Source organism: Spermophilus citellus (assembly GCF_964194105.1).
Source record: "Spermophilus citellus genome assembly, chromosome: 6".
NCBI classification, from domain to species: Eukaryota; Metazoa; Chordata; class Mammalia; order Rodentia; family Sciuridae; genus Spermophilus; species Spermophilus citellus.
Genome location: NC_138187.1, coordinates 128,193,775 through 128,206,496, shown reverse-complemented (window position 1 = coordinate 128,206,496; position 12,722 = coordinate 128,193,775). Strand labels below are relative to the sequence as shown.

At 50.8% G+C, this 12,722-nt stretch overlaps 1 protein-coding gene across 1 annotated transcript in view; it reads right to left on the bottom strand.

Annotated features, from left to right (window-relative positions):
* Positions 1 to 11,653, bottom strand: part of PLXNA2 (plexin A2) — a 215,145-nt gene extending 203,492 nt beyond the window's left edge. Inside the window, exon 1 of the mRNA XM_081298858.1 lies at positions 10,898 to 11,653. The gene's annotated coding sequence lies outside the window, so the exon portion shown is untranslated. The remainder of the gene's footprint in view (positions 1 to 10,897) is intronic.
* Positions 11,654 to 12,722: the final 1,069 nt, after the last annotated feature.

Below are 12,722 nucleotides of genomic sequence, written 5' to 3'. Positions count from 1 at the left end.
CTCCCAGCTCTCAGCCCTGGCCTGGCTGCTCCTCAATCCCCCACCGTGGCAGATCACTGATTAATTCAGGGCTGTTTAATAACCCTTCTATTTCGATGAAACAAGCTGTCTTGTTTTCTTTATTTTTAACACTGACTTTCGTTTCTTTGCTAAGCATCTTACTGTCATTTAAATTTCTCTGTCTCCAACCAAGCTGATAATAGACTGGAGTGAGCAGCTGCTTCAGTCCTGTTTATGACAATGATTAGAAGTTAGCACCGTGCAAGCAGAGAATTGACCAAATCTCAGTTCAGCGGGTCTGGCCCTGCTTGTAGAGGGAGTGCTAATTTTGACATGATTAGGAGAATTCTGGCTCCAGGGGAGATCAGGACTAATCCCACCTAGCCTTCCCGGCACCCCACTCTGAGGGCAGCCATGGGGGCAAAGGTGTGAGAACCAACCTTGCTTACTTTGGAATTAAAGAAAGTAGCTGTGGGTCATTTGGATGAACCTGACACTCAACTTCACTTTTTGGAGGCCTTCTATTCCTCCAGTAAATTTACTGAGTAGAAAAAAGGGAGATGCAAAGATAGAGGAATTGGGGTGGGTGGGGATCTCAGCAATCACCTGTTACAACTTTCTGCTTCCCATTTAAATTTCCACATGCATCTTCCAACTACTGCTTGGATTCTCCAAATGATGTAGAGCTCATTCCCTTCTCAGGCAACCCTCTCCAGGTTGGATGGCTCTGGCCCATCTCTCTCCTCTATTTTCCTTCAATACCCATTTTGAATGTGTATGACCAGGATTTATGAGCACATCTTTTTCTCACTTGCCACAATGTCAGCTTGTCCAGATCCAGGGCAGTAACTTACTTCCCACCCATCACACTTGGTACATAGTAGATATTCTATAAACATTTGTTTAATCAAATTAAACCAAGGGCTACCAACTTCAGACTCTTTGCAAGTAATGTACCTTTCTTCTACCTGAACAGCTTCCTGGTGAAGTTTTCCATTTTCTTTCTTTTTTTCTTTTTATTTGGATAAATATTTTGTTCCTTCCTGGCCACAAGCCAGAAAAGGCTATGTCTTCCGGACCAGGACCCTCTTTTGTCCTTCGGAGTTCCAGAAACCTGGGTTGGTGGAAATCTTCACCAACAAGGCTGGGAGCATGAATAGAAGTCAGTCAGGTGGCCTGAACCACTCCTCTGGATTCCAGCCCCCCTCCCCTTGTGCCCTCTGGGTCAGCCATGGCTGCCTGGGAAAGCTCCCAGGTGCACTCAGTTCCTGGCTGGCCTGATACTCCCTGCCTCTCGCCTCCCCTTAGCTTGGTGAGACTGGGGAGCCCTCTGTGCCTCCCAGCCAGCACAGTCTGCAGGCAGCTGCTGGGGTCATTGTCTCAGCCTCTTCAAGTTGTGAATGCTGAGTCTATAGAGACCGAAACACAAACAGTGCCTACAGTGCCTCTTGGGGAGGGAGGGGTGGCTTGGCCTTGCCAGAGCCATTGATTGTACAAATAGCAAGGCTTGCTATGGATGGAGGAAAGCTGGTTGCAGCTATTTAAGAGAGGGGGCCATTTCTTCACCACACTACCCAGTGCCCAGGAGGGGCAGTGGGTGTATGCTAAAGGCCGGCAGATGGGCAGAGAAGAGGGGAGGCTGGTTCTCTGGGGGAAGACTGCTTCGTCATGAGCTGTTTGCCCAAACTCAAGGAACAGAAAGATGGAGGAAATCGCTGGGCACCGGGTGGGAGAGCAAGCAACTGGGGAGAACAAGTGGCTAAATGGGCAGATCAAGAGAATGTGCAGGACAGGCAGGGGCAAACAAACCTCCTAGCCATTGGAGAGCAGTGAATGATGCCCTGCTGTGTGACCCAGGGCAAGCCACTTACCCAGTTCAGACTTGGGTTTCACATCTATTATTTGGGTTTTGGTAAAAGCTGCTATCAAATACTCAGAGACATTTCCCAAGTATTCTAAACAGAATGCTTGTTTCATTTGTAATTCAAATTGCTTGAAAAATAATATTTAGGAAAAAAATATCAAGGCACCACATCACCCCCATTTTCTGCAACAGGCCCTTAGTGCCGTCAAATACACAGGGCTCTAGCCTCTCATAGTCACCTTCTCAGGCTTTGCAGTGCCAATAAAGGACAAGGTCCTTTGTGCTCCAGCTGGGAGGGCCATGGGTGAGTTTGGGTCTGGCACAAGACAGCTGATGTTCCTCCCAAGATATCCTGCTATGACTTGATCTATGATCCACATTGGTTGAGGATCCAACTCCTAAGCCCCAGGGTCCAGCCTGGGCTCCTGCTAATGTTCTTCATGCTGTGTCTACCCCATCCCTGTCCCTCCTGCAAGAAGCTGTTTCTGCATGGGAGGCATGAGCCCAATTGCAGCCAGGCAGCTAGGGCCCATGAGATCTTCCTCTGACCCAGGGTGGTGGTGGTGGGAGGATTGGGGGACAGTGACTCTCAGAGCAAGGCCTACTTATCAGTTCTATGACAGTATCATTCACCTCTTAGAGCTGAAGGTACTAAAACCCTAAGCAGAGAAAATTCAGAATTTAAATTCTAAACCCTCTGACTCAGTGCTGACCTTGAACCCTGCCTGTGACCTCATTGCCAAGGTCACCACTGACTTCCTTCTGTCTCTAGTCCTCACTGAGTCTTTAGCCCTTTATATTTTAGTCCCCAAATTTTCTTTAATTAGATCTTATTTTTTTTTCCAGAAAATTCTAAATAAATTCAGGGAGTAGGGGGGAGACACTAAGATGAAAAATAGAAATATGACGCAAGCTTGACTTTTAGTCTGCTCTAAATTTTAGAATAGTTGTTCATGTTTGTGGCAACTGTCACTTTTCTAACTCTGTAAGACTCTTTTCTCTTCCTGGCTCCAGAAGCAAAGATGAGCGAGTGCACTTAAGCAATCATGAAAAAGCTTACTCCCATTATACAGATGGAGAAACTGAAGTGCTGGGTCAGAGGCAGGAGCCAATTCTGCCAGAGTGTCTGTGGCTCTCTTATCTTCTCCCTGTGACCAGAGAGCAAATGGAAGGCGACCACTGGGCAACAGGTGAGAAATCCTTCAGGAAGAGGGCAGAGGAAGGGAGGCACTTTGTTCCTATGTGTTAGGAGCCTGCTTTTGACACCAGGCTCTTCCTGACCATCTGTCGGTCTCCTCCTGGTAGGGCTCAAATCTCCTGTGTGAGCAGCCTGGGTGGCTTCCCAGCTCCACATGCAGTTCAGGTCTCTGAAACTCGGAAACCTGGTCCTTGGCACACTCAGTGGGACAGCAGACTAGAACTTTGTTCATTTCCTGATCAACATCAGGGGGCACTGGCCTTAGGAAAGCACCGATGAGGTGGAGTTGCATGTACAGGAGTGGAAGAAGGTCTGGGCAGTTGGGGTGAGGGTGCGCGGTCAGCCTTCTAGGCAGGGAAACCTCCTCCTCTGTGAAGCTCAGAACATAGGATCTTCTCTCTCAGGTGTTTTTGTTTCTTCTTCAGGGAAAAAAAAAGGGAAGCCAGGGGAGCAGTCAGGGGAGGTGGGAGGTCAAAGGCCAACGTAATATTTACCCAGCCCAGCCGAGGCCTTTCGCTTTTATAAGGCAGGAAACCACTTCAAAGCAGCAACATCCCCTCTTGCCACTTCTATTTGCCTGCTGGTCCTCCTGCTTCTCCAAACAGATAGGGCTTTCCACACACTCCTTCCTCTCCTCCTGAACCTTCTGTCCTCTCCGCCTTAGAGGCAGAAGCCCTCTGCCTGGCTTCCCGCTCAGAGAGGTTCAGCAACTTGCCCATAGTCACAGGGCCAAGGCAACACACAGGACATTCTGAACTATTCCCAGAAGGCTCCTGTTCACTTTAAGAGTGGGTTGTCTACATTGGGCGAAGGGTAGGAAGCATTGGAGTTGCAGTTCTTCGTCTGAATCTCCACCGTCCCACCAAATCAGAAGCTGGGAATAAGGAGAACGAAGGCCCGAGAGGTACTGGAATCTAGAGACTGCAGTCTATGGTTCTTCATATAGGAAATTGTGTCACAAACTCCTTCTCTTCAGAAAGATCATTCCACATACCCCCATAATTCTTGAAAGTGTAGAACTGCAGAAGTTTCACAGGCCTCTTGAAACTTGGGCCTCCCCTGATTCTGTGCATTGCAGTGCAGGGGTCCTCATCCCAACACCTTCCCTGGGGTAGCTCCCGAAGCCTTGATTTGAGCACTCTGTGGTGCAGGGAGAGCACTCTGTCCCATTATGGGATTAGAGGATGTTTTAAACATCAGTTGAAATCTGCCACCTTTTAACCTCCCTCCATTAGCTCTCCTCTGCCTTCTTCCTGGAAAGAAACTTTAAAAAAAGAGGATGGGTCCTTCTCCAGGGAGCAAACACATGGCCGACACTCCCAAGGAGTGTCTTCCCCCGCTCAGCCAAGGTATAGGGGTTGTATTAGTCAGGGTTCTCTAGAGGGGTAAAGTTTGAATTTTCTATCTCAAGTCCTACCCTTTCAATAAACTTCTTCAGATAACAGTGGGTGAGTAACAGCAGGACTCCAGACACTGCCCTGTGAATAGGGATGAGTAATAACATTTCCTGGCCAACCACACTGGCATGCACACTGCCCGCTCCAGAGGCACCGGAAAGGGATGCAATTTACATAGAATGCAACATACAAACTGTTGCAGCAGAGTGTGCACCTTGGAGATCTTGCTCTAGGATGTTGACCAAGAGAGAATAAATCCAGTGCTGTCAGTTTAAAATTCACAGAGGAGGATGAGGGGGAAAATGGGTTGGACTAGTCCTGAGAGGCTGGAATCTGGGAGGGCATTGGATTGTTGCTCTTGACAGGAAACTGAAGTTCTCAGGCACCTCCCAGTCTCTCTCCTGAAAATCTACATTACTATGGACTCAGAGTAAAAGCTTTGAGGGGCTGTCAGCCTTCGCTTTCTCTGAAATTCCAGTCCCAGGCTTCTTACTGTATTCTGCCTCTCACTAAGGGCAGTTGGGGTACTTGGCTTAGGTGACACTCTCCTTTGTCCCCAGTGTTCTGCACATTTCTTGAACGGAAGAGCTTTGACTTTTTCATCCTTATGCTGACAGTTACTACATTCTTGGCACTACATACGTGATCGATCCCTATTTATTTAAACTCAAATGGATTCCAATTCCTGCTTTCTATGTCTTTCTATTTGGTTCAGAGAAAGGGGCAAGACCACTGGTGTAGCAATTCAAATCAGCAGGCATAGTTGGAGATGTGCCGTGCTTCTCCCTCCCTTGTCCTTTGATCTCTCCATCCGCAAACAAGAAAATAAGGTTGTGTTTAAATACAAAACCCAGAAAGCCTGGGAGTCTCCATCCTCAGGGAGGACTGAGAATTGCTGGGGCACCTCTAAACCTGCTATCCTCTTAAAGCTTCAGTGTGTGTGTGTGTGTGTGTGTGTGTGTGTGTGTGTGTTGGAGGGGTCACAGAGGGGAGAGAATCATTCACCAGCTATTCACTCTGAGCCCCAGGACCCCTCCTCCTTTCTTTCTGAAAGACAGGTTGAACTTTCCAAGGGCAACTCCATTGCCTTTTATCTCTCATCCTGAAAGTAATTTTAGCCAAGGAAAAGCAGGATTAAACTTTCATAACATGATACATTTATCTTGTTTTTCTTCTTTCTTTTCTCCGCCCTCCCTTTCCTTCACTCTTGACCCTAGGTAAATTTGAGCCAAAGGGAAACCAAGATTAAATATCAGAGGATGGTATCAGATCTGAAGAGATGCTGTTCTCTGGCCCCCTGCCCATCCCCAAACTTCAATATTTTCCCATTCCCTGTTAGACAGTTATTATCTCTTAGATGAGAGAAGCCTCTGGACTCTGCGCGCTCTCTCTCTCCTCAATATTGTCCTCTGCTGAAATGAAAGGGGGAATTTGAATTCAGAGAAAGACTCCCACGGAGAACATGAAGACAAAGATTAAATCAGTGATACAACGCTGACATGCGTTCAGTTCCTGAAAGGTCTTAAAAAAAAAAGTCTCCTCCAGAGCAGCCTTGCAACCACCTGAGATTGTTTCCAAAAAAAAAACAAAAAAAAAAAAAAATGTGCATTTGGGGAGTTCAGAAAAAGGAAGGCATGTGAAGGCATCTTGGGAATGGGCCAAAAACTACTCTTGCTGATAGAGATAGGCAAGAGCCTCCTGGCTAGGGTCAGCAACTTGTACTGCCTGCCACCTTGAGGATATGTCACCCGCTGCCCACCCCAGGCGTCCAGTGGGCCAGGCCTCTCCAAGTCACTCACAGCCCCTCCTTCTCACGCCCTGTAACCAGACAGAGGCCCAGAGGGCCCATAGCCACAGGACCTGACCAGTTGTGGTCTCTAACTAGTGTCAGCTGTGAGTTTCTAATTTATCTCATCCATTTTTTTTCCTCTAAAAAAAAAGCACAAAAGCCACTGTTTCAAGCCAAGCCTGGTTTTCAAGAGTCCCCTCTAGTGGAGATGACCTGCTACTTCGGCTTCCCTGTGAGCCCAGAGCCTCCCCGGGCCTGGGTGGACTGAGAAGAGCTTCTCTTGCCCTTCTTGGCTGCCTCCCTGCCCCCAGGCCCCTGCTTGCTCCCTGGGTTTCGGCTTAGCTCCCTCCGCCCTGGCACACTGTCAGTTTCTCCTTCTTTATCTTCCCTTTCCGTCTCTCTGCCTCTTCACGTTTATCTGTGACCCTGTCTTCATCTTGACATCTGTCTTTCCACGTGTGTCTTCCTGCTTGCATCTTGATCTTCATCTTCTGTCCATATGCTGCTTTTCTCGCAAGTTCAGGAGGACAGGTCTGACTAGTGAGAATGTTTCAGTAGGAGCCTCTTAGATCCGATGGTCCAACTTCAGAGGCCAATTCAGGACCCCTAAGCTGAAGCCAATGAGAAGCAGTCTGGAATTGAGCTTTCCTGCAGGTAAATGGAGTTTTGGCAAAAACTCCCTCCTCTACCCCCCTCCCCTGCCCTGCCCCGATCCCAAGCAAACTTGGGCCTAATGGGTTTATCTATATTTTGGAAGCTGTCTATATCTGATCTCCTGCCTTGAGGTCTTATGTGAAACCAGATGGCTCCCTTTGGTCAGCTCTCCCCACCACTCTGCCTGTTACCCAGTCTCTGACCTGCAGCCTGCCATGCAAACGTCAGGCAATGCTTGGGTGAAGGGACAGGTGGCAGGGGCTGGGAAGAGCAGTGATGCAGAGCAAGAGAGAGAGAAAAGGGTGGGTAAGGGCCAGAAACTGGCCCTCTGTAGTGAGCACCTGCTGGTCCTGTGGGTTTCCTAGAGATATCCTTTCACCCAAGTTGGAGATAAGGCCAGGACAGGGCAGGAGGTTAATGCTTAACCAAGTACAGGAGCAGGAAACTTCCACAGGGCTCAGGCCCAAGGCCTTTTCTTTAACTCCCTGTCTTCCCTTCCTCTTCTCTCTTACCATTCTTTCCCAGTAGGGACACTGCTCCCCAACAAAGAACTTTCTCACCTCTATTTCTGCCCTCCAATTCCAGATGGATCAGTGTGGAACTAGATAAAGAGGTTCCATATGCCCAAATGCCAGGGAGTGGGGCTGAGAGCCTGGGGGCTAAGCAGAGGAGAAAGGGAGTGACCCTTTCCTACCAGTCATCCCTCCTGGGTGCCTTGGGACCAGCTGTTTGACCCCTGGAAGAACTGCCTTTCTTTCTGTATCCACAGGGCTCACCTTTAGAAATGACCAATAGGAGAGAGAGAGAAAAAAAAAGGACACCCACTTACCCCTCATTTACTTTAATCAGGCATGAAATCTTTGTAACTAAGTGAAAAAACTGTTTCCCATAAGGGAATCAGTTCCATTCATCATTGTTTGAACTGAGCATATGTGAAGGGGAGAAATAGAATATTCACATAGAATGAATTGATAACAGACTGCCCCGGGTGAGGGTGGTAGTGATGGGGTGGGTCGTGCACATGAGCTGTAAAACTCCAGCACCTCAAAGCTTGTTCCTAGCAGTTTCCCTATGGACAGTCCCTATGGACAGTTCCCTATGGACAGTCCTGAATTATTTCTAGTTAACAGACTGTAACACAATGCTCCAGTCTCTTTATGATCAGAATGGGGGGGGGTGGGGGCTTGGCTCAGCACTCCTTGCCTCTCCATTTGCCATGATGGACAGAAGTATATTGTGTCCCGTCTGTGTGTGCGGGGACAGCTGTGTGGCAATGCAGGAAGACAGCTGGAGGTGGGGGTTTACAGGAGACAGGAATTGCTTCCCCCACAAACCCTATATGCTGGGGAGGCAATCATAGAGAACAAGATAGGCCAGAAATTATTTAAAAATCCCAGATAGCGACAACTCCAGCACCAGAAATATTTTATAGTACCTGAATTGGTGACTTTAGGCTGCTGCCAGCTGCTGCCTTGTATATTTAACCATGTCACTGGTTTCCCCTCCTGTTCCTGTGTTTTCTTGTAACATGCCCATGAAATAAAGATTAGCTGAATAATCAGAAGTATTTGTAAATGGGAAAGGGACCTAGTAGAGAAGAGGCTGTTCTTGTTGGGTTTTCTTTCTAACCTCATTTTGAGCACAGACTCCTGCAAAACAGATGGTGAACTTTTACATTCACCACATCTGCAGCTTTTGATGGTCAAGAGAGTTGGAGGGTGAATGTTCCTTGGCACTCTGGAGAGAGAGGGAGGAATTTAGGCCAGCTCTGACAGGGGTTCACCAGTCTTGGAATAACACAGTTTTGGGTGATGGTTAGATGATATTATTTATTTGCTCTTTACCTAGACATAGGCTGAAAGGCCAACCAACCCTCCTCCTTGGCTCTAGACTGGGAGGCACCCCTCTGAGGATCATCCTGTGGTGCAGGAGACTTGTGGTCCCAGGAGCAGCGGAGACTTTCTGGTCTTTTACCACTATGGGTCCGACTGCTCCTCAGCAGCAACTGCACATTGCTCAAGATGCCATTTCCATTTAACTACTTTGCAAGCCAGTTTGCCCCCAACCTAATACAATTTGCTGAAGAGAATGAGGGAGCATAGATGGTAGTCTGCATTGCTCTCCCTTTCTCAGCAGGTCCCTAAAGAGGATCAGTGATGGGAGAGAGGGTTGATGGCAGCGGGGGCAAATTCTGGGATTGGATAGGGGTGGGACTTGAAGGTGAGAGGCAGTGACGCCAGTTGGAAAATGGGGAGAGAAAAAACAACCTGGAAAGGGTACTCTGACAGATTCAGCTCTCTTTCCTTGGTTCCCTACCCTCTCTCCTTAACCTCCCACCTAGGAGAGATCAGAGGTAATTAATTCAAATGGTGCTCTGTGAGGAGAGGGGGAAGTTAATGAATTCTTCTCTCTTCTTGCCTGGAGGTCAGAGGGGAGAGGACAGAGAGCAACTTCAGGAGCTTTCTGGGGTGACCGCACAGAAGCTGTGCATTTCAATTAGGAATGGCTGAATTCCTCCAGCTCTTGAGAGGACTGAGGACTCTGTTGCTCAGTTGAAGGCTCCAGAATTCAAAGCCAGCCCAGGGGAGAGTGAAGTTTCAAGGTCTGGGAAAGAAGCAGAGAAAGATAGGAGCCTGCTATTGTGTGGGAAGTGGGAGGGCTGAACCTGACTCCTGTTCCAAAATCCAGCCCAGCCCGTCCCATATACTCATGTTGGTAAACCTGGTTCACTGCACTCATCAACAGGAAGGGATGGATATGCCCCAAATGTGGGTTTCTCCAGCGGATGGACCCCCATGCCACTGTCTGGAGCTTCTGTAGGCAGCTCCACTCCCTGAAATCATCCTGCCTTTAAGGCTCTTGCACACTCATGGCTGGTATGTCATTATTCCCTAGGATCTTGGATTTTACAGGAGACCTGATTATATATATTTCCATTGCCCATTTCACGGGGCTTTCATTTCTAGACCTGAAACTAACCTAGAATCCCAAATCTTTTACTTAGCTTCTTCTCTCCCATTATGTCTATCCGGATCTGACCTGAGCTATAGTGGGGTAGCTTCTCCTAGGGCTAGGGTCATGCCAAACAGGTGGACATTTTTCCGGGGCCTAGAATGGCAGTTTCTGGTGACTCTCTCTTGGCCAACTAACCCATGATTAACATTTACAGAGACTACCTGTGGGATAAACAAATGGGGCTAGAAATTTTTAAGATACCTTTATGACTAGTAGGGTGAGACAAGACGGAGGGAAATATTCACACACAGGTTGCCGGGTTGCCACTGGGACCCTGGGCAAACTCCCACTTCAACCCCCAACACATCAAGTGTTGCTCCAACCAGAGGACTGGGTTCCAAGTAGGGCACTACACCACGGTGCGGATAGTGGTGGAGGGACGCGGAACACTTATCCTTATTCAGTGCCTTGGAATTGCTTTCAGAGCCTTCCGGAACCCGCGCAAATGATGCATTCCCTTTCCCCTGATCCCAAGTCCCCTGATCTGAAGGAACAGCTAGCGGCCACCAGGGACTCCAGCATCGGAGTGAACGCCCCCAAATCGATGGCTGGCCACAGTGGCCTTGGGCTGTCTTGTCGTGCTACCGAGGCCCTCTCTGGGCTCCAGCTCTCGGGACAGCCTCACCGCCCAGATGCTCCCCCAAGCCGCAGAGTGCCGGCAGGTGCGCGGTGGAGCGCGCAACGGAGCGCTGTCGCCGCCCGCAGCCAGTGCTGGGAAGCCGGTGGCCAGCCGTGAAGCCCGCGGTGGGAGGCAGCGGCTACGAGGCTACGAGTCCACCGGCACTCGCGCGCACGCCGCTTTCCGGCCAGCGAAAGTGACCGAGCCCGCTCGGGGACTCTCCCGCAGCAGCCGAGCCCGGGTGCTCGGGGTGGGACCCCAAAGAAGCGGGCGCGGGAGAAACCGCGGCGGGTGTGCGCGCGTTTGGGGAGAGGGTGGAGGGTGCTGCCTACTCGGAGCGCCCGGCCCAGCCGCCGCTTACCCAGCTCAGCGACGTCGGTCTGTCCTTCCGTCCCTGCTTGGTCCGCCTGGGCCGCCGGCTGCCGAGGGCGGCGCGTGCCCCTCTCCCTGCCCGCAGCTCGGAATCACAGAGACGGCCAAATCCACCAGGAGTCCAAATTCATTAAAATCCACGTCAAGCCACCAGCCACTTATCTGTATTCCTGAAGTGGCCCCTCGGTCTCCGGTCCGCGCGCCCCTCTGTCCTCCGTCGCCCCGCAGCAGCCCCGCCGGGCGCTATAGCTGGTTCGCGTGAGGCACCCCGAGGCGCCGAGGGGGCGTGTGGGGGTGGCTGGCGGTGTCTCTCCTGGGGAAGAAGCAGATCCCCGGCTGTCTTCAGATTTTTCCAGCGCGACTTTCCGGGCTCCTCTGACATCAGCAATCCCGGCGTTTCCTTCCCTTCTTGCTCCCCGGTTGGTTCACAGTCCCATTTCCTCCGGGAACCTGGCTTTCTAGATTATTTCGAGGTTTGCTCCGCTCGCTGGGGCGCTCGCGCTCCCTACCGCTCCTGGGCTCACGGGGTCTCGCGCTGGATCGCTCACCCTCTCGGCTGAAAAATTCCCAGCAACTGCGCTCCGCCGCCTCCCGCTCCAGTCTGGCGCGGAGGCTGCTCCGCCCGGCAGCTCTAGCTCCCGCGGCGGCGGCGGCGGCGGCGGCGGCGGCGGCAGCAGCAGCAGCAGCAGAGCCCTCAGCGCCGGCCTCCCTATATTACCATGCAGCTCATTATCATAGAGGCCGTGCGTTAACCCTCTCCCTGCCGGCCAAGCTGCCCGGGCTGGGGCCGCGCCCGCCGCTGGCACCGCCCGCCGCAGACAGCCCCCTGCCCCCTCCCCCGCCCGCGCGGACTTCCTCCTCCGCAAGCTGTCAACAAAGGAGAATCAGATTGGGCATCGGGTGGCCGGCTCCGCTGTCGCCCCGCTCTCAGCTCAGCCCGGACCCACTAGCCACCTTAAGTGGCCAAGGGGGCAACGAAAATGCTGCCGGGGCCTGGGGATTCAGGTCCAGGCCTTGCAAGCCAGCTGACATAGCCCCGGGAGGTGGGGGCGGGAGGAGTCCAGAAGACAGCCAGAGTGGGTGAGGGCAGTGGGGGCAAGGGCTCCTCTTCCCTTAACATCACCTGTCACCATGAGCATCCTGCACACCTCCCTCTTCATCTTTGAGTAAGGAGTGAGGGCGGAGGAACCGACCTTGTTTGATGGGGAGACTGGGTCTCAGAATCTGTGGGAGCAAATTCTCTCTTCTCACGAATTTCGGAAAGCCAACAAGCTGTCAGATGAGGTTTGAAGTTGTTGTTAATTATTATTTTTACAACGAGAAGATGAGCTTTCTACTCATCTTTCTACTTGGAATCTCCAGCTTCCAGCTCTGTTAGGGATCCTGGGCGTCGGGCAAGTCCTGACTGGGATGGGGTCGATGGGAACTGGAGCAGAGCTTTCTTTAACCAGACCCAGGGAGGCTTCCTGGCAGGGGATTCAGAGAGGTGGCGGCTAAGAGGTTAAGAGAACTTATTTTAATAACCTAAGATGAGAGGTTTCTGGATTTCGGATGATCATGCTTCGGTGCTCTCACGGTCGGCGGATCCTTGGCCATATAGTGTCAGTATCTCTGCAATGTCACAACATGGCTTTCCCACAAGGGACCTGCAAACTAGACCCCAGCGAGTTTGCAAGATCTGCGTAGTCCCTGCTCTAGATTGGAGCATCCAGAGTTTACTCAACATGTCCAAATAGTCTGATAACCTTCCTCTACTGCCCTCTCGTGGGCACTATCTTCAGTGGTATACATAGGAAAAAAATCACTCTTGAAAC